Consider the following 26,633-nt stretch of genomic DNA (forward strand, 5'->3'; position numbering starts at 1 on the left):
TACTTGCAGCCCAATACCATTTTGCACCCCTAGGTACTGGCTGTCAGCTGCTCAGCATGTAGCAAAAAATTTTTAAAACTACCAAAAATTGTGTAAGATATCAAGATTTAGGGAACCTTGGCTGAGAAGTTGATACTGATGATCTGTTGAACAAAAAGGAACCATATGGAAGGGGCAAGAGAAGGAGATACTGGGGGTAAGATAGCCTCTATGAATTCCCACTGCAGTCTGTAAGGAGTTTGTATGTTCTCCCTGAGACCACGTGGGTTTATTCCAGGTGCTCGGGTTTCCTCCAGCATTCCAAAGGTATATGGGCTCGTTGGCTAATTGGTCACGTATGGGCTCGGGCATATCAGGACAAAAGGGCCTGTTACCGTGTTGTACCTCTAAATTAAAAAAAATAAAGCAGATGCCTGGAGCTGATTTTTAAAGATAAATCAAGCAACACACATCAAAGTTGCTGGTGAACGCAGCAGGCCAGGCAGCATCTCTAGGAAGAGGTGCAGTCGACGTTTCAGGCCGAGACCCTTTTTATATTTTATGCTTTTCCGGGCTGCACCCCCTCATCAAGGCACAAGATGCTGCGATGCCTCCTCGTTTAAGGATTACTGTCAGTTGTACATGGGCTTCTCTAAACTAGCAGGAAGGACACAAAGTACAAATCAATGTGGGGATTAGATTAGATCACTCTCCCCAACACTGATCCACATGCCTCAGCTGCGTGATCTGTGCTGGCTCCCTCCAGTTCAGCTGTGTAAAAGAAATGTATGATACTAGACGACATTGCTTGAAGGTGGAGATTGGGGCGGGGGGGTCGGGGAGCAGGGAAGAGTTTTAAAGGAGATGTGAGGTTTATTTTTAAAGACTGATAGGCTTCTTGGATGTGTGTGCGTGTGGGAGGAAAGGGACTTGCTTTGCTGTTGTCATTTTGTTGCTTGTAGGGTTTATTTATTTAAAGATACAGAACAGACCGTTCCAACCCAGCAAGTCCCACTGCCCAGCACTGGCCTGATCGCAGGACAATTTATAACGATCAATTGAACTACCAACAGGTATGCCTTTGGACCGGGGGAGGAGACTGGAGCACCCGCAGTAAACGTGGTCACAGAGAGAACTCCTTACAGACGGCGCTGTAAATTGAACTTCTGAAGTCTGATGCCCCGGGCTGCAATAGTGTTGCACCAATCGCTATTTTGTTGTGTTCTGTGTTGTTCTGCCAGGCATCGTGAGCCTGCTAAGTTGGCATCGGAAAGTGTGGCGACATTTGCGGGCTGCCCCCAGCACGTCGCTGTGTTTTGTTGGTTGTTAACACAAATGATGCATCTCTCTGTATGTTTCAACGTGCGCGTGATAAACTTGAATCAAGCTGTGCTGCCAGGGATGGTGACGGAAAAAGATGTGATAGTGATGTTTCAGAGGCACTTAAACAGGGAATGCAGAGGTATGAATGATGTGCAGGCAGCTAATTTGGCATCCTGGTTAGTACAGACATTGTGGGTCAAAGGATCTATTCCACATGATTCATTTTGATTGTGTGTACTGTTGTTTTTGTTGATTTTAACTTGAGTCAGCCACTTTTCAATTGCAGTTTATGGCTGATGGTGTTGACTCTCGAGTCTGACCTTGTCTTTCAGTCAGCCAGGCTGCGCTTGGAGTCAGCCCAAGCCTTGTATTTTCCCTACTCTCGGCCCTTGCAGGATCACTATGATATTTCGATGGGGGAGAGAGAAGGGGTCGGCTGCTGGAGAGCCCCTGTGATGTAACCCGCTCAATCCCAGTGTGCTGATAGTGCAATCACTCGAGTCAAGTGTGATGTGAGTGTGTTATCCTCACGAAACACAGAATGCTGGCATCTGGAATGTGTCAGCTGCCTAATTTTTGCTCGCTCACTCCCTCTTCAAAGAGAGCTAGCAGCTGCTTCAAAGCTTGTGTGGTCTCTCTAGCCCGGGCAAAATATCCCTTTTTATTAAATGAGCTCATAACAGGGCTACAGGTCCTTTGGACAACTTGTCCATGCATGGCCATTGTATCACATTTTTCACTGCTTGACCAATATCCCCCTAAACCCAAATGTCTTTTAAATGTGTTGTTGTACCTGCCTCAACCTGTTCCTCTGGCATCTCACTCCATGTACACACCATTCTCTCCATTAGGTCCCTTTTTAAATGTTCCACCTCCCTCCTTAAACCTATGCCATCTGGTTTTTCATTGCCTTCCCTGAAAAAAAGACAATGTATGTTTACTCTAGCTATATACTCTTTGTGATTTTTATACACTTCCAAGGTCACTCCTCAATCTCCTACACTCCAAGAAATGGTCCTTCCTGCTGCCCTGATTGCCGAAGTTTCATGGAAATAGTTAAAGTATAGAAAAGACAAACTATAGTTTGACTAAGTAACAAACTGTTTTAAAATGAAAAACAGAACAAATTAGAACACTATCAATATTACTACAATACTATACTGTAAGTTCTTAATAGTTACTAACAGTTATTAATCCAGTGTACACTGCCTTGTTCTTTGACTGTAAGTGAACAAAATCAGCACAGGCACCTAGTATACAGAAAATAATGGACTGCCTTCAAACAATACTTCTGACAATTGTGTCCTCCAAATCTTCATTTTCATTGTAACATTCAAAATGATTGTCGATACCTTCAAATTTTTTGTGGTCCCTAACTTGTTGAAGTAGTGAAATCACTTCATGTTTACTCCTGGCTGTTTCTGACATCTGCGAGCCTGAATGCTTGAAACCGTAGTGAGCAAAACTGTTTGGAATTGTCTTGGGGCTAAGTTCTCACCAACTATCAGTGACAAAAATCACTGCTGTTTGAACAGTTACATGCAACTGACACTATTTGAAAACTATTCATTGGTGTAGTGTCTAACTGCCAGGCAAGTACATGTGACTGATGCTAGTTTAGAAACTGCTCAGCAACAGACTTCTGCCCCAATTAATCGACATGATACCCAAATACATGAAGGTAATCCTGGCAATTTTCTTTATTAGCTTTTGGTCTTTAAGAATTGTTCCAGATAGTGGCTGCCCTAATTAACCGATGGCCCAATTAACCAGAATCCACTGTGTACATATATACACATACGTACACACTATATACATATATGTATTATGTACCTCCTGTACCTAATAAAGTGGCGACAGAGTACATTTGTGGTCTTCTGCTGTTGTAGTCCATTCACTTCAAGGTTTGACATGCTTTACATTTACAAGTAGGCTTTTCTGCACATCACTATTGTAATGCATGATTTTCTGAGTTATGGTTTCCTTCCTGTCAGCTTGAACTAGTCCGGTCATTCTCCTCAGACCTCTCTCATTAACAAGGTATTTTCACCCACAGAACTGCCACTCACTAGGGTTTTTTTGTGTTTCACACCATTCTCTGTAAGCTGTAGAGAGACACGTGTGTGGAAAATCCCAGGAGATCAGCAGTTTCTGAGATACTCAAACCACCCCAACTGGCACCGACAATCATTCCATGGTCAAAGTCACTTAGATCTCATTTCTTCCCCATTCTGATGTTTGGTCTGAACAACAACTGAACCTCCTGACCACGTCTGCATGTTCTTGTGCATTGAGTTGCTGCCACATGATTGGCTGATTAGATATTTCAATAACAAACGGGTGTACATGTTTACCTAATAAAGTTGAGTGGCTGGGGTAGGAAGGGTCTTTGGGTTACTTTCTCAAGGTGGTGAGAACAGTAGACAGAGATAATGTAAGAGGCTGGTTTTCATGACACTAGGTTGTATCCACATCTCTTTGAAATATCTTGTAATTTTGGGCAGAGCAGTTGCCATAAAAATCTGTGATGCATTTATATAGAATATTTTTTCTATGGTGCATCTGTTTTTAAAAAAAAAAAAAATAATGTGGGTCAACAAGGATGTGTAGAATTCCTCTAACTTTCTGAGGAAGTAAGGTGCTGGTGCTTTCTTGGCTGTGGCTTCTACTTGGCTGGACCAGAACACGCTATTGTTGATACTTGTACCTAGGACCTGGATGCTGTCAACTATCTCTACCCCAGCACCATTGATACGTACAAGGACATGTACTCTGCCCAGCTTTCTGAAGTCAGTGACCAGTTCTTTTGTGTTGCTGATTGAGGGGAATGTCATTGTCTTGCAATTATGCCACTAGGCTGTCTATCCCCATGGAACTCCCCCTCTAACAGTGCAATAACAGCACTTTCAGAAAGATCACAGTGGTTCAAGTAGGCAGCTCCACACTATCCTTCTGAAACCAATTGGGAATGAGCCCTAAATTTTGTCTTTGTTAGACAATGAACTGCGTATTTTTAAAGTCAGAGTCAGTGGCATGTGAATGGTGAGTCAGTTATAGAGCAGGGAGCTCTGATGAAACTTCCAGGACCTTGTCTGCTTGTTCACAATCCAGATCCATATCACGAACTCAGCTCCTCTTGCTGGTGGATTTAAACACATTTTATTGAGAATATCCAATACGGTAGTAGTCGGTCAAATGGTCTTCCATCTCAAATATTTTCAAAATTCAAATCCCAGTACAGCAATTTGACCACTTTATACTACAATGGCCACTTCTTAAATAATGGTGTTCTTTCTAGTTTGATTTGTTTTTCTTGTGAAAGCTGTATATTTGATGCTTTGTGCCTGTAACATTTTTCATTGCAATGCTGCGTACTGGTACACAATAAGACATGGGAGCAGAATTGGGCCATTCAGCCCATTGAGTCTGTTCTGCCATTCTGTAATGTCTGATTCCAGAACCCACTCAACCCATACACCTGCCTTCTCGCCACATCCTTTGATGCCCTGACTGATCAGAAAACAATCAACTTCCGCCTTTAGTACACCCACGGAGTTGGCCTCCACTGCAGTCTGTGGCAGAGCATTCCACACATTCACTACTCTCTGGCTTTAAAAAAAAAAAAAAAGAAATTTCTCCTTGGCTCTGTTCTAAAAGATTGCCCTTCAATTTTGAAATTGTGCCCTCTAGTTCTGGATGCCCCCACCGTAGGAAACATCCTCTCCACATCCACCCTATCTAATCCTTTCAACATTCAGTACGTTTCAATGAGATCCCCGTGCATTCTTCTAAATTCCAGTGAGTACAGGCCCAAAGCTGCCAAATGCTCTTCATATGTTAAACCCTTCACTCCTGGAATCATCCTCGTGAACCACCTCTGGACTCTCTCCAATGACAGCACATCCTTTCTGAGATATGGGGTCCAAAACTGTTGATGATACTCCAAGTGTGGTCTGACTAGTGTCTTTATAAAGGCTCAACATTATCTCCTTGCTTTTATATTCTATGCCCCTTGAAATACATGCCAACATTGCATTTGCCTTCTTTACCACAGACTCAACCTGTAAATTAACCTTCTGGGAGTCTTGCATGAGAACTCCTAAGTGCCACTGCACCTGTGATGTGTGAATCTTCTCCTCATTTAGATAATAGTCTGCACTATTTTCCTTTTACCAAAATCAGACGTCCCACCTCTCCTGGAAGTTCCAGGAGTCTCCCGCATATTGATAGCGGCTCCCCGGCTCCCTGACGCCCAGAAATTATATACAATATCCTGGAAATTGGTTGTTTTTGGAGAAGAAGAGTGAGCATCCTGATTGGTCTCTCCTCGTGCTAAGTAGACCTATCAGTTTTCTCTGTGGGTGGGCTTTACAGTTGATCTCAAAAGTAATGACAGTGTTGCTCGCTGCACTGTTTGCAACAGTGACTTCTCTGCTGCCCATGGTGGGTTAAAATGTAAAAGACATGTTGAGGTGAGTTTAACAGGTGTTATTTGTTCATTAGCATAGCTAACGTTATTTAAGCTAGCTGCTAAGGAGCTACTCTATTGATGTCCTACGTGATGAGGCCAAACTCCCTGTAGACTTATAGTTGTAATAGAATAAACATGATAATATAGTAAGTACATATTTTAATGTCACATTTTCTGCATATACCCAACTTGGTTTACAGATTAGACAAAATCACTGAACAAAATATTACGTACACCCTTGGAGGTCGACGGGGGTGGCGGGGGGTATATGGGGGGGGGGTGCTACCTCCCTGAAATGAGTTTTTGCAGGGTGGGATGTCTGCAAAATGCATTATCATATGTTTCCCAACATTGTATTCCAGCTAACACTTTTTTTTGCCCATTCTTCCAGTTTGTCTAAGTCCTGTTGCAATCGCATTGCTTCCTCAGCAATACCTACCCCTCCACCTATCTTCATATCATCTGCAAACTTTGCCACAAAGCTATCAATTCCATTATCCAAATCATTGACAAACAGTGTGAAAGGTAGTGGTGCCAATACTAACTCCTGAGGAACACCACTGGTCACTGGCAGCCAACCAGAAAAGGTCCCTTTATTCCCACTCCTGCCCGTCAGCCATTGCTCTATCCATGCCAGTATCTTTCTTGTAACACCATGGGATTTTATCTTGTTAAATAGCCTCATGTGTGGCACCTTATCAAATGCCTTCTGAAAATCCAAGTAAGTGACGTCCACTGCCTCTCCTTTGTCCACCCTGCTTGTTACTTCCTCAAAGAACGCCAACAGATTTGTCGGGCAAAATTTCCCTTTACAGAAACCATGCTGGCTATGACTTATTTTATCATTAGTCTCCAAGTACCCTGAAACCTCATTCTTGATGATAGATTCCAACACTTTCCCAACCACTGAGGTTAGGCTAACTGGCCTATAGTTTCCTTCCTTTTGCTTTCCTCCCTTCTTTGAGTGGAGTGAAGTTTGCAATCTTCCAGTCCTCTGGAACCATGCCGGAATCAGGTGAGGCTTGAAAGATCATGACCAATGCATCCATTGTCTCTTCAGCAACCTCTCTCAGGACTCTGGGATGTAGTCCATCTGGTCCAGGTGACTTACCCACCTTTGAGTTTGCACTTTTTCCTTTGAAATAGCAATGGCACTCGCTCCTGACACTCGCAGACCTCTGACGTATGGCTGGTGTCTTCCACAGTGAAGACTGATGCAAAGTATCCATTAAGTTCATCTGCCATTTGTTTGTCCCCCATTACTACCTCACTGGCATAATTACCCAATGATCCAATATCAACTCTCGCCCCCCTTTTATTATTTATATAACTGAAACAACTTTTGGTATCTTACTTTATATTATTGGCTAGTTTGCCCTCATTTCATCTTTTCCCTTGTAGCTTTTTTAGTTGCCTTTTATTGGATTTTAAAAGCTTCCCAATCATCCAACTTCCCACTCACTTTTCCTACCTTGTATGCCCTTTCCTTGGCTTTCATGCAGTCATTAACTTCCCTTATCAGCCATGGTTACCTACTGCCATTTGAGAACTACTACTTCTGTGGGACATATCTATCCTTCACCTTGTGAACTATTTCCAGAAACTTCAGCCACCTCTCTTCTACAGTCATCCCTGCCAGTATCCTCTCCAATCCACCTGAGCAAGCTCCTCCCTCATGCCTCTGTAATTCCCTTTATTCCATTGCAATTCTGATACATGTGACTTGTACATCTCCCTCTCAAATTGCAGGATGAATTCAATTATATTCTGATCACTGCCTCCTGAGGGTTCCCTTGCATTAAGCTCCCTAATAAGATCTGGGTTATTACACCACACCCTATCTAAGATGGCCATTCCTCAAGTAGGCTCAAACACAAACTGTTCTAAAAAGCCATCTCATAGCCATTCAACAAATTCTCTGTCTTGTGATCTGACACTAACCTGATTTTCCCAATCCCTTTGCATTTTGAAGTTCCCCCATTACAATTGTGTTATTACCCTTATTACATGCCTTTTCCAGCTCCCTTTGCAATCTCAGCCCCACATCTTGGCTACTATTTGGAGGCCTATATATGATGCCCATAATAGTTCTTTTCACTCTTGCAGTTGCTTAACTCCCCCCTCATAGATTCAACATTCTCTGACCCTATATCACCTCTTTCTAAAGATATAATTCTATCTCTTACCGACAGACCTACACCACCACCTACGCCTTCCTGCCTGTCCTTTAGATACAAACTATATCCTTTGATGTTAAGCTCCCACCTATGGTTTTCTTTCAGCCACGACTCCGTGATGCCCACAACGTCATACCAACCAATCTCTAATTGTGCCATGAGTTTGTCCACCTTATTCTGAATGCCACACACATTTAAATACAACACCTTCAGTCCTGCATTCTTCGCCCTTTTGAATTTTGTCCCTGTGGTACAATTTAACTCTTTGCTGTGTCTGCATTTGTACCCAATCATTGGCTTGTCCTTCCTTACATTCATGTTACAGCCATTATCTGCTTGTAAACCTGCTGGCTCATCCTCACTCTGTCAAACTGGTTCCCATCCCCCTGCCATATTGGCTTAAACTACTCCCAACAGCTCTAGTAAACCTGCCTGCGCTTGTGCATTTAACAATAAATTCAACTTTAATTCAATAAATTCAACCTCACGAGTGCATTTGAGATGGTATTGGAAGTTTGATCAGAGGGGGATTTTAAGAGCTGCTTGGAGAAGATTGATGAAATCCAAAAGCTTGTGGCCTGAATTGGTGAGCATCAGGGATACAGGCTGGGTGCATTTGGAGGATTGAAGGACTTTGGGGTTGGAGATAGGAAGAGGCAAAGCTGTGGAGGATTTAAAACTGAGGGATGTTGGGACTGTCTGCCAGTGAGCCTTAGCAAGCAGGGATGAACAGGACTGTGTGAGTTAGACAAGGGCGAAGGAGATATGGATGATGCTAAGTTCTGTGAGGGCTCTGAAACAGCCCACTGTTAATGAATGTCAGTGGTACAGGGAGCTGGGAATCAAAACAAAGGCACGGAAGTCTCCACTATGGATCTGATAGATGATCTGACTCTGACTCCAGAGATGAGAGGGCTGATTGTTATTGACTGTGAGTGTCTGGAAACTCCTATCTCAAACAACTGGGCTGGTGCTAAACTAGTATTTGAAACTAGGGTGATATTGGATTTGGTTGACACAGCTGCTATTGTGGGGATCTGAGTCATTCTCCAGAATGTAAATGTGGCTAAGATTCATTTTTTTTTAAAAAAGGAACTATATTAAAAGCTACTTGGGATTTGGGTAACAACAACCTTTTAAAGGAAGTACATTAGTAATTTAGCTCAAACGTGGGGTTTTGCAGCTGGGTTACCAAGCAAAATCCCTGACTAGGCAGCAAGGGGATATTGGGGAAGAGGTGTCTGAAAAGAAAGCCGAGAGGGGCTAGGAATGGAATCCCAGAACTCTGGGGTAGTTAGAGTCTGCGAGGGTTTAGTTGCAGCTGGAGCTGATGAAAGAGGTAGTGAGGCAAGCCCAGGACCCATCGTTTACGCTGCATCTCTGTGGTAGGCTGCAAAAAGTAAATCATCCATCCAGTTGTTATCACATCACAGCCAGGATGGTACAGAGTGAACAAGATGATCCTTGCTTGTTCTTCACCTAATAATTCCTACATTATTACAAAACCCTGTAGCCCATCGTGGGAGAGCTTGGCAGCAACTCTACCCCAGCTGTACCTGCTCAGGAAGTGATTGCTGAACAATGTGCTTTGTTGTTGCTGCCAATTCAATGGCCTATTCATTTGGAGATGTAGCATAGCAATACGCCCTACTGGTCCAATGAGCCTTTGATGTCCAATTATAGACGCATTAATTAACCTGCTAACCCATATGTCTTTGGACTGTGGGAGGAAACCAGAGCACCCAGAGGAAACCCCCATAGTCATGGGGAGAGCATACAAACTCTTGCGGGCAGCAGCGGGCATCAAACCTGAGTCGCTGGCACTGTTTAATGTTATGCCCTTGCAGTGCTACCATGCTGCCCTCAAACAGGGCAACACAGAGGGGAAGAACACCCAACTGTCACAGGGTTTCAAACTCGTGCCTTCAGTAGTGACTGTAACCTAAACATAGCACCTTAGAACGCTGGCCAGCCTGACAATTGTTGTCGGATGTCTAGACTGCACTGAACTGTTATCAGTTGTCTCCTGTTAGAGTAAAACATAGAGGTACTGAAATGGTTTCTGAACAACAGACGTTGTACACCACCCAGAGCACAAGTCACCCCAAGGTCTTTAAGCAGTTGGCTATAATTAAGAATCAGAATAGTTTTATTTATTGAGTACTTAAGGGTTCCTGCACAGATGTATGATAGAGGTTGGAGGGGAAGGGTCAACGTGGTGAGAGATTAATTTCCCAGAGAGTGTTTCATGAGAGGATTGATTGGGAACCTGAAACCGAATATGGGTCGGGAAATGTAAAGTCATCAATTATGCAGGAGATGAGCATGGAGTGGAGATGAGCAGTCTCCTTGCTGATTGTCAGGGGCCTTCTCCTTCTCCCTCTCTCCTGAGGCTTGTCTGAGAATCAGGAGAGGAGGAGGTGATGGAAAATAAACAGAAGGCAGTTTCTTGTTTCATTTCCCCTGTTATAAGAAAAGTGTTTATGTAGCTTGGAATTTTACCATCCCGTGCCCCTCTGTCCTTGCCTGTTGCCCTTTCATTCTGGTCCAGCTGCAGCGGAGTCATGTGAATGCGATGAGTCAGAGGTTCAGTTCCCAGTGCAGACATTGTTGCAGTAATGCATGCTGCCTCTCCAGCACCGCAGAGCTCTGGGCCATTGTACGGACCCTGGGAACAAAGCCCCCAGTTGGTCTGTAACTGAATCCAAGGCAGGTATTGAAAAGCAGCCGGGGTATATTTTACCAGTGTTGTGATCGATGTCATTAAGGAAAACGTAGATTTGTCTGCTTATTGTCGTCTTTTACTCTGTGGTGTCTTGCTACGTGCATATTAGCTTCCCTGTTTCCGATGCGTTATAGTCATAAAGCACTACAGCACAGAACAGGCCCTTCGGCCGATCTGATCTGTGCCAACCTGTTACTCTGCCTAATCCCATCAACCCACATCAGACCACACCCCTCCCATCGATATAATTATCCAGGTTTCTCTTCAATATTGTAATGGAGTATGGGCAGAAGGACCTGTTTCTGTGCTCTGCCATTTCCACATCAAGGCTTAAAAGGCTGGCAACCATCTGCAAGGATGAAGCATTGACATACTGCTTTGTTCCTCTTGTGTGGCTTAGGCAATGCTGATTCCCTTGCCAGCCGGGAGAGGGTGGTGCTTGGTGGTGACCTTTGTGCTTGGGTCCTGTTGACAACCTGGAATGGTTTGTGTAAAGCACCATAGTTATTTTTGGCCCTCGCTCGTGCCTGTGTACACAGATTCTCTGCAGCACTTTTTGTTGCTGCTCTCTTGACTACCTTCCTCCCCTCGCCACATCCTCCCAGCCAGCCAGGTATCTTTACCAGTTGTCTGGCTTGCCTCAGTTTCTCTGATCTTTGAGGCCCTGTGGATGGTTGAGGTTTAATGCTCGATGGGACAGATCTCCTAATGCAGTCCTCAGGAGAGTTTGCCTCTGCCCTGTCCATTAGGTAACGACATGACAGTGTGGCTTAGTAAGACCAGGGAGACCCCCCCCCCCCATTACGGTTTTTCCCTACAATCAAGAAGAATGCCCTAGATTCCTTTAATTTGTGGTCGTAAAGAGCTTTCGGCACATTAACCTTCATAAATCAAAGTATTGAGTACAGGAGATGGGATGTTACGTTGAAGTTGTGTAAGACCATTTCTTTTATAAGACTTAATACTCCAAATTAGGCCTCACATTTATAGGTCAAATTGTGTGTGGTTCTGGTCACCTACCTACAGGAAAGATGTCAATAAGATTGAAAGGGTACAAGATTGAAAATTTACAAGGATGTTGCCAGGGACTTGAGGACCTGAAGAAGAAAGCCCTTAACTCCAGGTGGAGTCATCGGGACGCCGTCATGACCGCGTTTTTTTTTAAGCAGGCTTTCTTATTTTTATGAGGCAGGGTTGCTAGCTTGACACTCAGCCCAACACGGATGGAAAGTGTGCAAGGGTGCCGGCTGGATTTGAACCTGGGAACCTTCGCTCCAAAGTCCGGCGTGGATGCCACTACGCCACCAGCTGGCCAGGATAATACCTGAGGACTTAAGTTGTAGAGAAATGTTGAATAGGTTACGACTCTATACCCAGGACTGTAGGAGAATGAGGGGAGATTTCATAGGGGATGAAAAATTGAGGGGTATAGATAGGATCCAGGCTTTCCAGGCTTTTTCTGCTGAGTTTGGATGAGACTACAACTAGACATCATGGATTAAGGATGAAAGGTAAAATATTTAAGGGTAACCAGAAGGGGAAGTTCTTCACTCAGTGAAGAGAACATGCTACTGGTTGATGTGGGTTTGATTTCAACATTAAGAGGAGTTTGTATAGGGAGATGGATAAGGAGGGGTATGAAGGGCTGTGGTCTGGATGTAGGTATATGTGACTAAGCAGAATAATAGCTGAGCATGGACTAGATGGGCTGAAGGGCCTTTTTCTGTGCTATAGTGGTTTATGACTCTGACCACGGCAAAGCGCCCATCTCCCTTACTTATCCGTTCAGTGTAACCCTCGCCTCCACTATCAACATGAAGTTGACCACTGAGGTGTCTATTGTGAAGTAAACTACTGGTCGGGCAGTATTTGTCAATACTGGGTGGTGAGCACGTTGGTTTGATATATTACCAGAACAGGCACATTATTGGCCTGATTTTAAAAATGTGAATGTCTGGCAGCGTCCGTCAGGTGGGGAAGGCAGATAAGTGGTGTCTCTGGGTAGGGTAGAGAGTGGGCAGGTTCTGTTTTACTGATTTACCCCATTGTCTCTGCTTCCAGTTGCTGGAGCCTGAACACTGAATCCAGTCTCCCTCAACCTCCCCTACAGACTGTGGGGATATCTGAACACTCTACTGAGACCACACTGACCCCACGGACAGTATCTGGCCTGGGACACTGGTGAGCACAGTGCTTGGGGTCTGTCCCTGTCCCTGTCCCTGTCCCTGTCCCTGATTCCATTGCTTGAACTCTGCTCTGGACACTGGGCCAGCTTCAGGATGAGCTGATGTTGCTAATCCTATTCTGCCTACACGTTCCCAGTGACCTTTTGTCCCCCCGGAGAAGCATGGTCCCGGAGGGGCAGAGGACAGATGTCTCTGCTATTGTTGCTCTCTGCTTGAAAGGAGAGTCGGGCTCCGGCTGACAGATGGCCTTGCCTGTGGTGTATTGCAAAGCTCTGTGTTGTTCAGAGCAGCGGGAATAGTCATGCAGAGAAGTCTGGTGAACCATGGCCGGCCCAGCAATAACCTGTGGCCCCAGCCCAACGTATTGCTGAGGACCTGGCTTGACCAATTGCTGCGACCAGGCTGTCTGTCCAGGGCCCCACCCGCCCACCCTGGGGCAGCTGGGGCAGTAACTCCAGGTGACTATGGGACAGGTTCTGAGCAGCGAAATAGCAAGTACACAGAACCCAGGCAATGCACTGATTTCAAGTCCTGCATTATTCCCGAGGAAGAGCAGGAAACTCTAGCAGTTACCAGGCAACCTGAGGAACATTCTCGGAAATGCAGGCTGTTAGCTGCCAAGAGAAGCAGCTTCCTTACAAGCTGGGCCTGATTCACACAGGACTGATAGTGTATTGGGGTTGTAGAGCACGGAGACAGGGCCTCTGGCCCAACATTTATACTAAACTCTTCCCAACTGCTTCCATTTGACTCGGCTCCCTCTGAGCCTTTCCCATCCACGTACCTGTCCAATTACCTTTCAAATGTTGTTCCTGTACCTGCCTTGACTACTTCTGGCACCTTGTTCCATAAGTTTAGCACACCCTCTGGGTGAAAACAAATTGTCCCTCGGGTGCTTATGAAGTCTTTCCCTTCTCACTTTAAATCTATGCCCTCTGGCTTTTGATTCCCCAGCCTCGGGGGGGGGGGGGGGGGGGAATAAAGGGTTGATTTACGATTTTTGTCTCATTCTCCTACATTCTAAGCTAAGAAAGTTCTGGCAGTATTGACTACCCTGCTACAAGTGTGATATTACTAAGGTCTTGTCTAACTGCATCATCCTCTCCCATCTCCTGTACTTTTGTGCCCTGAGCTATGAAGCCTGCATGCCAGAGGCCACCTTCACCACCCCATCTGCAGGTGATGGCTCTGTGGAAGTTGCAGCAAGGTAAGGGTTAAGATAATGTCCTGGCAAGGATAGGTTACAGGTAGTCTGCAGTCAATCCAGGCAAATGAGACCTTAGAAGAACATAGCTTCCCTTTGTACAGCATGGGGCCAGAGCCATTTGCCATACCGAGGCAAGATAAGGATGCAGATAGAGGATTCTAAGGTGATACCTACTATTGGTTGGCTACTTTAATTCAGAAGTATTATTAGCCTTCACCGTGGAGATCCTATTGGCTAATACCCCTATTATTGTAGTGTGATTGGTGATTGATTATACAAGTGAGGAGTTTGAACCTGCACAAGGATACCAATTTGTCAATATCTGTGTCCAACTAGTGTTCAAACCTGAGGAGTTTGGTGACAGGATTGTTCTTTTATGCAGAAGTAGATAAAGTGTGAGTGAGGAACGGGTGTGAGTTTTCAGAGTCTGGTTTCTCGGTGACAACAGTGTTTTTAGGAAACTGTTATTGTACTCCCAGTCCATCTGTTCTACAATATGCCCCAATACTTGTTCACTGTTCAAATCCTGCCCTGGTTTGACTTCTCAAAATGCAGCACCTTTCACCTTACCTTCCTGATCAAGACCTCCTGTAAGTTTACACTGCCTATTTTAGTCTCATCTGTAAGATGTGAATTAAGAGCAACAAATGTTAAGAATAAGGGAAGGTTTCTGGAGGTGGGAAGTGACTCCTCTCCAGGAATCGGTGGCAGTGCATGCTGGCACTGTACTCTGGGCATTTACAGAATTGCGCTTTGAAGTGGGCACTTGGAAAGGTGTTGCTGTGGTCTAATGTGTGTGGGGAATTTTTCAGGACACATTTGATCCTGCTTGCACACTTAATGCAGGAGTTGGTTGGGCGAAAGGGCCTGCCCCTGTACTGTTAGACTTTGAAAGAATGGGTCATGTGGGCATCAGGAAGTATTTCTTCAGAAAGGCCACTGAGAATCTGGAACTTTCAACAACGTACAAGGAAAATAGCTGGGCGCATGCCTCTAAAGGGAGCTCCCTGATTTATTGTGTATGAGGCACCTTCACTTAATCAAATCTTGGCCACCCACATCCAAGATGCGAGGACAAGGGTTCCCAACCAGAGTCCCGGATCTCCTGGTTACTGGGATCAGTCCACAACATGGAAAAAGTAGGGAATCCCTGCTCCAGAAAATGGCTCAGGAATGATTTGAGGACAGACACTTTGACTGAAATATTCAATGCATCAAGAAATTAATTTCATTGATCCTTCAAGGAAAATCCTTTTGCCTTCATTGATCGGAATATTGGGTACAGGAGTTGGGAATGTCATGTAACAGCTGCACAAAATGCTGATAAAGCCACGTTTGGAGGACTACTGACAGCTCTGGTCACCATGCCCTAGGAAGGATGTCATTAAACTGGAGAGGACAAGGACATTACTGGGATTAGAGTTGCTGGATAGGCTGGGATACTTCTCTCTGGAACATAAGGGGACTGAGGTGTTATAAAACAATTGACAGTAGCCAATTAACCTACCAGCCTGCACGTCTCGGATGTGGGAGAACATCTGCGCAGTCACAAGGAGAACTTGGAAACTCCATGCAGATGACACAGGAGGCCAAGATTGAAGCAGGCATCCAGGAGCTGTGAGACGGCAGAGCTAACCGTGACACCGCTATGCTGGAGCTCCCAGCAAAACAAATTTCTCCCCTTCTTCCCCCCAAGCTTATCAACTCCCTTCCCCTTATTCCTACCTAATTGAATCCAGACTTTGTCCATGAAACATCCTCTTCCACCTCCAGCCCAGGGAGTCTCATCTGGATGGCTACACTTTGGAGTGATGCTCCAGATCGGTTCTGGTTGCCTCAATATAGGAAAGATGTGGAGGTTTCATGTTCTGTGGCTGTGGCTGGGCCTGGCCTGATCTCCTTCCCTGAGAACGGTCAGTCTTGCAACAGGCGTCAATCAGGGCTCTGTATGGGGCTTGACAGGTAGAAATAGATTTGACATTTCCCCAGCTGTGGTGCCTAGAAGCTAGGGCTGTAGTCTCAGAATAGAGTGTTGGCCATTCGGGACCGAGACGAGGAGAAATGTTGGCACCATGGGTATCTCTGACCTACAGGGCAGCAAGCAGTGCAGCTAGTAGAGCCATTGACTGAAGTGCTGGAGAGCAGGGCTCAATCCACACCCTCCTCGGGTGTGAAGTTTGCCCATTCTCCCTGTGACCTCGTGGGTCATCTTCAGGTGTCACAGTTTCCTCCCTCATCCCAGATAAGTGCAGGTTATCAAGCCAATTGGCTATTAAATTGTTTCTGGTGTGTAGGTGAGTGGTAAAGTCAGGGGAGTTGGGATGGGTGTAAATGGAATAATACAGCATGTCCCCCACCACGCAGGGCTTGCCTGCTTCTCATTACTACCATCAGGGAGGAGGTACAGGAGCCTGAAGACACACTCTCAATGACTTAGGAACAGTTTCTTCCTCTCCTGCATTGATTTCTGAATGGTCTATGAACATTTGTTAATGTAAATATCAAATCAAATGATCCTCAAAATCGATGGACCCCAACCGCAGACTCGGGTTCATGAGTGCAGTTCCCTTTAAGAAAACGGAAGTGAAAAAAGCGTGCTAAGCTACAGGTATGGTTGAAACACAGAAGCCTCCCGACTATCCTGCTGGTAAATGTATATTCTCTAGAAAATGAAATTGACCTCAGAGCAAGATTTCAATACCAGAGAGACTTCAAGATTTGCTGTGTGCTTTGCTTCACGAAAACATGGCTCACCCCTCTGCCATTTTGGACACAGTGCTGCAACCTAATGGTGAATGGTGAAGCCATAAACACAGGTCAGATGATTCTTTTAAAGGTAAAGGAGTGGGGAGTATGCTTCAGGATTAAATCATCATGGTGCACAGACATAACGGTGCTGTCTCCAGTCCTGCTCACCTGACCTGGAACAGCTGCTGGTCAAGTGCTGAGGGAGTTTTCTGCCATCATCCTGGTCCTAGAGTACCTCAGGCCAGTGTTGGGCAGGCACAGAAGGAGCTAAGCACTGTGATCAACAGCTATGAAACAATGCACCCTGATGCCCTTCCTATCATTGTGGGGGATTTCAACCAGGCCAGCTTGAAGAAATCTCTGAACAACTACCACCAACCTATCACCTATGGAACCAAAGGAGCCAACATGTTTCACCACCATCACATACAGCCCAATTCGTTTACCCACATTTGCTCCATCTCCCCAATCTAATACAAACTTCAGGGCTAGCAACATTAACCTGACACCCCCAATGTCCACAGGTGTCTAGGGGAAAGAATGCCACAACTCACATTGAATAATTCCATTTCTCATTGCAAATCCTTACTTCTGATTGCAAATCATCATTTTGGGGATAAGGCCTCGGCATCAATACTAACTATTGTTGATGCTGCTATTGGTTAGTATTGATGGGCACCCAGGAGATCAAAAACATCTGGTGTATATCAAAAAGTAGCTTGCAGATGCACCTGATCCAACCGTGGAGTCGTGTGCAGTAGCCGCAGTTGTTAACCTGGAACTCTTGACACTCCAGATCAGTGCAGTTTCCTGTTACTACTAAAACGCAATTCTATCTTGAGACAGATTAGATTGGATTATGAGAACACTCAGTCCTCTTTTATTGTCATTTAGAAATGCATACATGCATTAAGAAATGATACAATGTTCCTCCAGAGTGATTTGTCCTTTGGTTTGTCCTGTTTTCTGTGATCATAGTCATAGTCATACCTCGGGATCAATAAAGTATGACTATGACTATAATCACAGAAAACAGGACAAATCAAAGACTAACACTGACAGAACCACATAATTGCAACATATAGTTACAGCAGTGCAAAACAGTACCATAATTTGATAAAGAACAAACCACGGGCACGGTTTAAAAAAAAAAGTCTCAAGTCCCGATTGACTCTCGTGTCCCCGATAGCAGGCAGCAAAAGGGAGAAACTCCCTGCCATAAACCTCCAGGCATTGACAATTGCCTATGCATTAGAAGCAGCCGACACAGAGACCGTCCATCTGAAAACTTCGAGCCTCCGATACAGCCTCCTGAGCGCCATCCTCTGCCGAGCGCCTTCGACCTAGCCCTGGCTGCTGAAACAAGCAAAGCCGAGGGTTCGGGGCCTTCTCCTCCGGAGATTCTCAATCGCACAGTAGCAGCGGCAGCGAAGCGGGCATTTCAGAAGTTTCTCCAGATGTTCCTCCGTACTCTCACGTCTGTCTCCATCAAATCAGGATTGTGCACGGTCCCCTGCCTGACAGCTTACAGATATCATTCACTGGAGATGCACCTAGGGAAGGAGGAATTATGGGTGGGGCAGAAGGGAAATGAGATTGGAAAGCGCTCTCAGTGCCGAGAAGCGGTTGCAAATATTAAGTGAGGTGACTAGATCAGTTCTCTGCTTGTGAATCGTGTGTAACCCAACCTCCCAGTCAGTGAAGGGCTGGCACTGCTCCAGGAGCACACGGGATTCTCTACCAGTTAAAGATTAATGCTCTCGACACTGCTGTAACAGCCCAGGAGAAAAATAATTGGTGCATTAAAAAGATTGCCTGCAGTTTCCTTTACCTGTTTTTTTTTAAAAAAGAGGCATTTAATTTATTATAAAACTGATGAAGGTGGCGAGTTGTGGGGGGAGGGTGTGCTTATCAGATTGGGTATGGACACTGAAGGTCATTCAAAGGAACCACTAGGAAAATCCTTAAATGTAATAACTCTGTGTACAGAAACCCTTCTCTACCCCTAACCAGCTCTTTACGCATTTTTCCATTAATTTGCCCTTCTGTTGGGCATTAGGCAACTTGCTGCGAACAAGAGCAAGGTGGGGGTCACCCTCCTGCAGGAACAGCGGCTGCCTTTGGTGCTCACACATAGGAGCCACAGGAGCAGCAAGGTTTACACAAAGGGAGGATTTACAAAGTGTTGTTAAAATATCAGGAGAATGTGGAAAAAGTGGAATTGAGAGAGTGAAAGGCAGGTGTTGAGACCTTGGCAGATGAAGGCACAAAGCAATAATAGCGGAGCAAGAGAGCAGAACTGGAAGTGCAGACTCCAGAAGACTTTGTGAGGCATTGCTTGTGTGTTAGAACAGTTACATGTTGGAAGTAACAAAGGCATCGTGAAGATTTCAATGGCAGAGGAACAGACAAATTTCAAATGGACATTCTTGGAGATGATATTATGTCATCCAAAGCTCACTTTATACCTCAATGGGTAAATTGTTGTCAGTTGTAATGAGGTACAGTGTAAAACGGAAATACTGGTCCATAGATAGTATGGATCTGCATCCTTACCATATGCATCATCCCATCAATCAGTCCATTGAGGTGATGCAAAGAAAGTACATTTACTGAATAAAATGATTCAGTTACAAAGAGTGCAGTGCAGGCAGAGAATAAGGTGCAAAGTTATGATAAGGTCAGGAATCCACCTTATCGTATAAGGGGGCCATTCAGTAGCCATTACATCAGGATAGAAGCTGGCCTTGAGTCAATGGATATGTGCTGTCAGTCAATGGGAAGGGGGAGAAGAGAGAGTGGTTTGGGTCGGTAGGCAGTAGGAGCACCCCGATTGTAAATGCACTCCTTTAACCATAGAACCATAGAAACTACAACACAGAAACAGGCCTTTTGGCCCTTCTTGGCTGTGCCGAACCTCCAGCGGGATGGAGTTGATGCCAGGGAATGGCATTTGTGGCAGGAACCCAAGACTATTACTCTAACCTTTTCCAAAGTTCTGCTCATCTAACAGTGTTTGTCAGACATCAGGCATGGGAATTGCGAAAGGATTGATAGTGGTGTGGTGAAACTGGGTGCCAGGGTACATGGGAAAAGTGTTGCTGAATAATATTTGTGGAGGGTTAAATGTGTTAAAGAATTAATGAAATGATCCAAAGATTTGTTCTTGGAAGAACCTAGTAGCTGCTGGAAGGTGTTATGGATGGCATCTCAACAACAAGTATATGGACAAGAAAGGAGCCAAGTGTGCTTGCTCCAAAGTGGGTTTGGGGAAACGATGGAGAACAAAGCAGTGGACCATGCCAAAAGCAATAGATTGAGAAGGAACAGATGCTATTTGACAATGCGGCTTTGATAGGAGCTATTTCAGTTATGTGAGGGCATGCAACCTTTCAACAAAGTTCTGAAAAAATGGCTAAGTTCTGGGCACAAACTTTGGAATTGGAACCATTCGAGAATTGGAGGAAGTTGTAGAAGGGATCGAAATGGCTTCAGATGGACCTAGTCTAAGAGGAAAGATCAAAGTTCAAAATAAAACTGATCAGAGTACATGCATGTCACCATATGACCCTGAGATTCTTTTTCTGCAGGCACTAGCAAATCTATAGAATAGGAACTGTAAGCTGTAGATAAACTGCAAATAATAAATAAATAGCATGAAATAACAATGTAACAAAGTCCTTAAATGAATCAAGGGACTGCTGGTTGAGGAGTAATAACTGTTCTTGAACCTGGTGAGTGTGAGTCCTGAGGGTCCCTGTATCTTCTACCTGATGGCAGCAGTGAGAAAAGACCTGGGTGGTGTGGTTCTTTGATAGATGTTGCTTTTCTACAGCAACGTTTCATGTAGATGGGCTCTTGGTTGGGAGGGTTTTACCTGTGATGTACTGGGCTGAACCCACTACCTTTTGTAGGAGTTTTCCACTCAAAGGTATTGGTGTTCCCACACCAGGCCATAATGCAGCCAGCCAGCACACTTTCCACCACACATCCATAGAAGTTTGCCAAGGTTTTTGATGACATGCTGAACCTCCACAGACTCCTGAGGAAGTAGAGGTGCTGTCATACTTTCTTTGCAATAATATTTGTATGATGAGTTCAGGACAGGACAGGAGATACTGACACCCAGAAATTTAAAGTACTGACCCTCTCCACTTCTGATCCTCCGATGATTACTCTTAAAATCTGTTAACTCACCCAGAAAAGGGAGTTGGGAAGCAGGAAATGTTCTTTTGGCTTGGGGTAGAGAGAAGGCTGAGGGAGCTGCTCAAGCACAGGGTATGTCGAAGGCAATGGATGAAGGAATTGCAGAAGTAAGGCTTTAAGACTGGGCCAGTAAAATAACTGGCCTGTTGAAGTGGGAAGAGACAGCTGGCAACTGTAGGCACTAGGAGACAAAGGTCCCAAGTTCAGCACTGGGTGGTTGTTTATAGTGGAGGAGTTAGAGAGAAGGAATTATTAGCTTACAGTGACCAAAAAGTTTGGAACAGTTGAAGTTTATTGAAGAATTATTGACATGTAAGGGGGTTTTGATTTTTATGTTACTGCGGAGGCTAATTAAAATGGTGTCTTTGTTATGTTAATCTGGGGAATGTGGCTTTGTTGTGTTAAACACTGAGAAAGTTTGCGCTAACAGTTTGTTTTTGCTTTAGAGGGTGATAAGAGGGTGCTATTAACCAATTGGGATAGTTGTTATGGTTTTGGTGTATTTGAAGATACTGTATGCGCGGGGTTTTGGGGCAGAAGGCGGGAGAGCGAGACAGGGGATGGACGAGGTGCTGTGAGTCCGCTAACGGGGTCGGACCCCGAGCGGGACGTTCGGCGAGGAGAGGAGACGGACTCGTGTGGAGCGTCTGGTCGACCACCGTTGTTGGTCCCAGGCAGCCGGTCGAGGTGGTCCGAGGGGGTCGCAGGGTGAAGAAGAAGGTCCTTGAGCTCCAACGGCTTTTGTGCACGAAGAGATTGAACTTTGATAAGTGTGGTGCCTTTATTTTCCTTTTGTATTTTATTCTCTTTTAATTATATAGTTCCAGTAATATCTATAAACTGTAAATCATTTAATTGCATCTGGTGTATTGTCTGTTATTTGGGCGGGGTGGGGTACATCACACAGCATCCACACAAACTAATTACCCAGTTTGGCGGGGCCGAGGGCTGTTTCCCTAGATGACAGCGAACCGAGCGACCCTGAGGGTGGCCAAGGGGGGCTACATACAAAATTTGTTTCTCCCCAGATTTTCTTTAAAATCAGTTACCTGAAGATTGCAGTATATCAAATACAGCCTGTAGCTTGTAGCTATCCACCAAGTAGCCAAATTATGTGCGGGTCTTGGACCTGAAACATTAACTCTTGACTAGCATTTTTTTTAGTTTTTACTTCAGGTTTCCAGCATCTGCAGTTCATCTGGTTTTCATTAGCTGTGGGTCTGTGTCACTGTTCAGATGAACACAGGCCAGGCAAATCTCAGCCGGAGCTTGGTGTCACGCTAACTGGACCCACTGAGTTCAAAGTGCAATTCTGTACAAGGTTTTCCCCAAAGTAAGAACCAGAAGCAGTAGGCCATTTGGCTCTTCATATCTACTTCACTATCCTATCCTATCCAATCAAATCACAAATGATCTTTTACCTCACCCCTCTCCTACACTGTCTTCACATCCCATGCTTCCGTCAATCGATCAATCTTGAGTTTAAATCCAATGAATCCCCGCAGTCTTTTCAGCTGGATAATTCTAAATATTCAAACCCTTTGGGTGAAGAAATCCCCTTGTGTCCACCCTGCCAGCTTTTTTAAAAACTATGACCTCTGGTTTCAGGCACCCCTCTCAGGGGAATCATGTCCTCAACATCTACTTTTCTCTCTTCAAGGAGAAGATGAGGAGCTTGAAAGCCCAGAGGACAAGGCTCTTTGCTACTGCTTTCGGACTTCTGAACCAGTCACCTCTTTCACATCCCCTTCCCAGTGGCTCTGCACGTCTCTGTTATTGGGACTTTAACATTTCTTTTCACACAATGATCTTTGCACCATTGTTGTTTTGCATTAGTTGTTGTATTTATTATTACCGTGTATACTCTTTACTCTGTGAGCATGGAATTTCATTGCAGCCTAGTGTACACTACAGTCGATGAAGTTAAGGAGCTACTTTGTCAAGCCTTGTAAGAATTTTGAGGTTGACCAGCAACTTTTCAGTCTCTACCAAGCTTGGGTGACAGATATAGAATGATACAGCACAGTACAGGCCCTTCAGCCCACAATGTTGAGCCAACCTTTAATCCACTTTTAAGATCAATCTGCCCTTCCCTCCTACATAGCTCTCTATTTTCCTATCATCAAAGTACCTACTTAAGAGTTTTAAAAAATGCCCCAAATGTATCTGCTTCTGACATCACCCACTCCCATATACTTAAAATTATGCTCCCTCATCTTAGTCCATTTCTGCCCTGGGAAAAAGTCTTTGGATATCCAATGGATCTATGCTTATCCTCTTTTGCACCTCTATCAAGTCATTTCTTATCCTTGGCTCCAGAGAGAAAAGCCCAAGCTCACTCAACCTGTCCTCGTATGATGTTCATTCTAGTGAAGGTGGCATTCTGGTAAATCTCCAATGCACCTCTCAAGAACTTCCAAATCCCTCCAATAATGAGGTGATTAGAACTGAACACAAGATTCCAAGTGTGGTCTAACCATCGTTTTATAGAATTGCAACATTACAACACAGCTCTTGAATTCAGTTTCCCCCAGCTAATGGAGGCCAGCACACCTTTTGCCTTCTTAACAACCCTATCAACTTCCATAGCATCTTTGAGGGACCTATGGACGTGGACACCAAAATCATGCTGTTCTTCCGCACTAAGGATCCTGCCATTAACCCTGAACTCTTGCCTTCAAAGTTGACCAGATGCATCTGTTTCACACTGTGAGCCTCCCTAGCGATGGGACTGATAATTCAAGACTCAATCAAGACCAGAAGGAAGTCTGTTCACTTTTCAGGATGTCCTGCAAAGTTGATGAGGCGAAGGGGCCCACTAAGAGCAGGATAGACAGCAGAGGAATCGAATTTCTGGTGGATGAAAAGAACAGCAGAGGAGTTGAGAATGAGGAGTAGGAAAGAGTGATCGAAACAAAAGGCTGTAGAGACATAACAAGACTGAAAGTGCTGGAATCTGGAGCAATTGATGGAGGTATTCGGAAAGTTAGGCAATATTTTGTGGAAGGAAATGGACAAGTCCAGATGAAGGGTCTTGACCCAAAATGTCCATTTCTCTCCATGGATGCTTGAGTTCCTCCATCAGTTTGTTTTGCAAAAGACTGCAGATGCTGGAAATCTGAAACAAAACAGAAAGTGCCAGGGTTGTCCAGGGTCCTCAACCTGAAATCTCAACTCCTTTTCTCTCTCCACAGATGCTGCCTGACCTGCAGGATAAATACTGGTGTTGTTTGAGGGTTGGGGAATTTAAGCAGAGTGGAAAGGGCCTTGGCAACAATCTGCAAAGTGCCTTTAATAGTTAATTTATCAGCAGTTATTTTTAATGCAGAAATTATTTTTATTCATTTGTGAAACTAATTATCATCTCCATCCCCACACTTGATCTAATGTTTAATTGTCATGTGTGGGAGTGGATGTTAGTGGGTCTTGTGCACTAATCCATTTGATCTATGAATGATCTTTGAATAGCCTTTGTTCTGACTATTGAAGGGTTAAGGGGGTGAAAAGCAAGAAGTTTTGTGACCGCCCACTTTTTTTTTGAGTTGGGAGGGCGGAGCTTTGTTCCCTTTGTTAGATTTAGTGGAACTGTGGCAGTGGGAAAGGCGTGATTGTAATGTCGGGGGACGGTGTAGCGGAGAATCAGCGTGTACTGAGCTACTAGTCTGTAAAAACCTCCCACCTCCCAGGGAGTGAATCGAGCCCTGGGTATCCACTCCATTAGCAGCTGCTTCTAGATCAAAGGATAAAGGTAGGGCAGCCCTCGGGCTGGGACAATAGGGTTTGGGTTCCATCCTCTGCCCCCTCCCTCCCTTCTGATCACCCAGTCTCAATATTGTGTAGATCTGTCTAATTCTGTCCGAGGATGCTTTAAACTGATTTATAGGGTTATATAATGGAGCGTGTGTGTTGTGTGATTGCCAGGCATCTGTAGATTATAGATGTTATATCCCACGGAGAGACGTTCTTGTGTGTACGAGAGAGAGTGGGGGGAGGTGTGGGGCTGAGAGAGTTGGAGTATCTTCTCCAAAAGTAATGTGAAACTTTCAGTCCCCAGGTTTACATTGGGAGAAATGTGACAGAGGCGCTTTAAAGCTGCGAGTTAGACAGAGAGGCCCCCTTAGTGCAACAGTGAATCCGCCTGACAGCTGGAGTGTCAGAATGCGGATAAGCCGTCCGATTGAAGGATAAGCCCAAAGGTTACTACGGTCATCTTCCAGCCTCCTTTATCTGTTTATCCGCCTTTTCCCCTGGATTCTGATGATTAACCATTACTGGGGTCACTTTCAAAGACGGCTCAATCAGTCAGTAACTCATTCAAGAGAATTAAAGGGGGGGAAGGAGAGAGGACAATGGTCACAGCTCTCCCTACCTCCCCCCACCATGCACTTAATCAACTCCAGAGTCACCTGCACACCGTCTCCCCACCCTTTTCCCTTCCCATCTCAGTCTCTGAAGAACAGCTTCATCAGAAGGAGCCTTTTATCAGCCGGGTGTTAGCACAAGTTCCAGGGGGGCCTTTTCTTTGCTCAGTATGAGGAGTGTTGGATGGCTCTGGGCCTGTACTCACTGGAGTTTAGAAGAATAAGGGGAGATCTCATTGAAGCTTATCAAATATTGAAAGTCCTTGTTAGAGTGGACATGGAGAGGATGCTCCCAATAGTGGGGGAGCTGAGGACCAAAGGACACAGCCTCAGAAGACAAGGACAACCCTTTAGAGCAAAGATGAGGAGGAATTTCTTCTGTCAGAAGGTGGTGAATTAATTGCCACAAATGGCTATGGAGATTAAGTTGTTGGGTGTATTTTAAAGTGGAGGTTGATAGGTTCTTGATTAATGGGGGAGTCAAAAGTTACGGGGAGAAAGCAGGAGACTGAGGTTTAAGAGGGATAATAAATCAGCCATGATGGAATGGTGGAGCAGACGCGAATGGTTTAATTCTGCTTCTATGTCTTATGAAGTCACCATGTCCGTCTTGGTTGCATGGGAGTTACCCACTCTGGTATTCCAGTGCCAAAATGGGTAGTATTGATGGGTACTCGATGGTCAACTTGGGGAACTGGGGGCCGAAGGGCCTGTTTCTGTATAATACGGCTCCATGACTGAAGACTTACTGGTGGTGGCAGCTTTCAGCTGCCTCGTTTCCTCCAGCTGAATGTAAACAATCCCATATTCTGAAGTTCAGGTATATTGTCATAGACAAGCCGGCACAGAGTATGAACACCATGAAAAACAGCTCCTTGCTGCAGCTGTGCAGTAAATCATAAGCTCAAGTTAACACAACATTAAATTAACGTAAATGTACATAATGTGCAGAACAAGATAAACACTATAACACCAGTGCAGGGAGGGAGGGAGATGTAGAGAGACAGTCTGAGGCAAGGTTAGGGCTTTTCATATTTTAAGGACCTGATGGCAGTGGGGAAGAGGATATTGTTGAACATGTGAGGTGTGGGTTTTCAGGCTCCTGTTCCTCCTGCCTGGAGGTAGCATCAAGAAAAGGGCATGGCCCAGATGGTCAGGGTCCCTAATGACAGATGTGGCCTTTCTGACACATTACCTTTTGTAGATGCCCTCAGTGGTGGGGAGAGCTATACCTGTGATGTAACTGGCAG

General features: G+C 44.9%; 1 protein-coding gene across 6 annotated transcripts in view; it reads left to right on the plus strand.

Annotated features, from left to right (window-relative positions):
* Positions 1–26,633, plus strand: part of pcbp4 (poly(rC) binding protein 4) — a 94,433-nt gene that overhangs the window by 28,671 nt on the left and 39,129 nt on the right. The window contains exon 1 of one of the 6 annotated variants that reach the window (XM_072280706.1): positions 24,636–24,770. The exons of the other annotated variants lie outside the window; for them this stretch is intronic. The gene's annotated coding sequence lies outside the window, so the exon portion shown is untranslated. Of the gene's footprint in view, positions 1–24,635; positions 24,771–26,633 lie in introns of those variants that run through there. 6 annotated transcript variants of the gene reach the window in all.

This window comes from Mobula birostris, chromosome 16, assembly GCF_030028105.1.
Source record: "Mobula birostris isolate sMobBir1 chromosome 16, sMobBir1.hap1, whole genome shotgun sequence".
In the NCBI taxonomy this organism is placed as follows: domain Eukaryota; kingdom Metazoa; phylum Chordata; class Chondrichthyes; order Myliobatiformes; family Myliobatidae; genus Mobula; species Mobula birostris.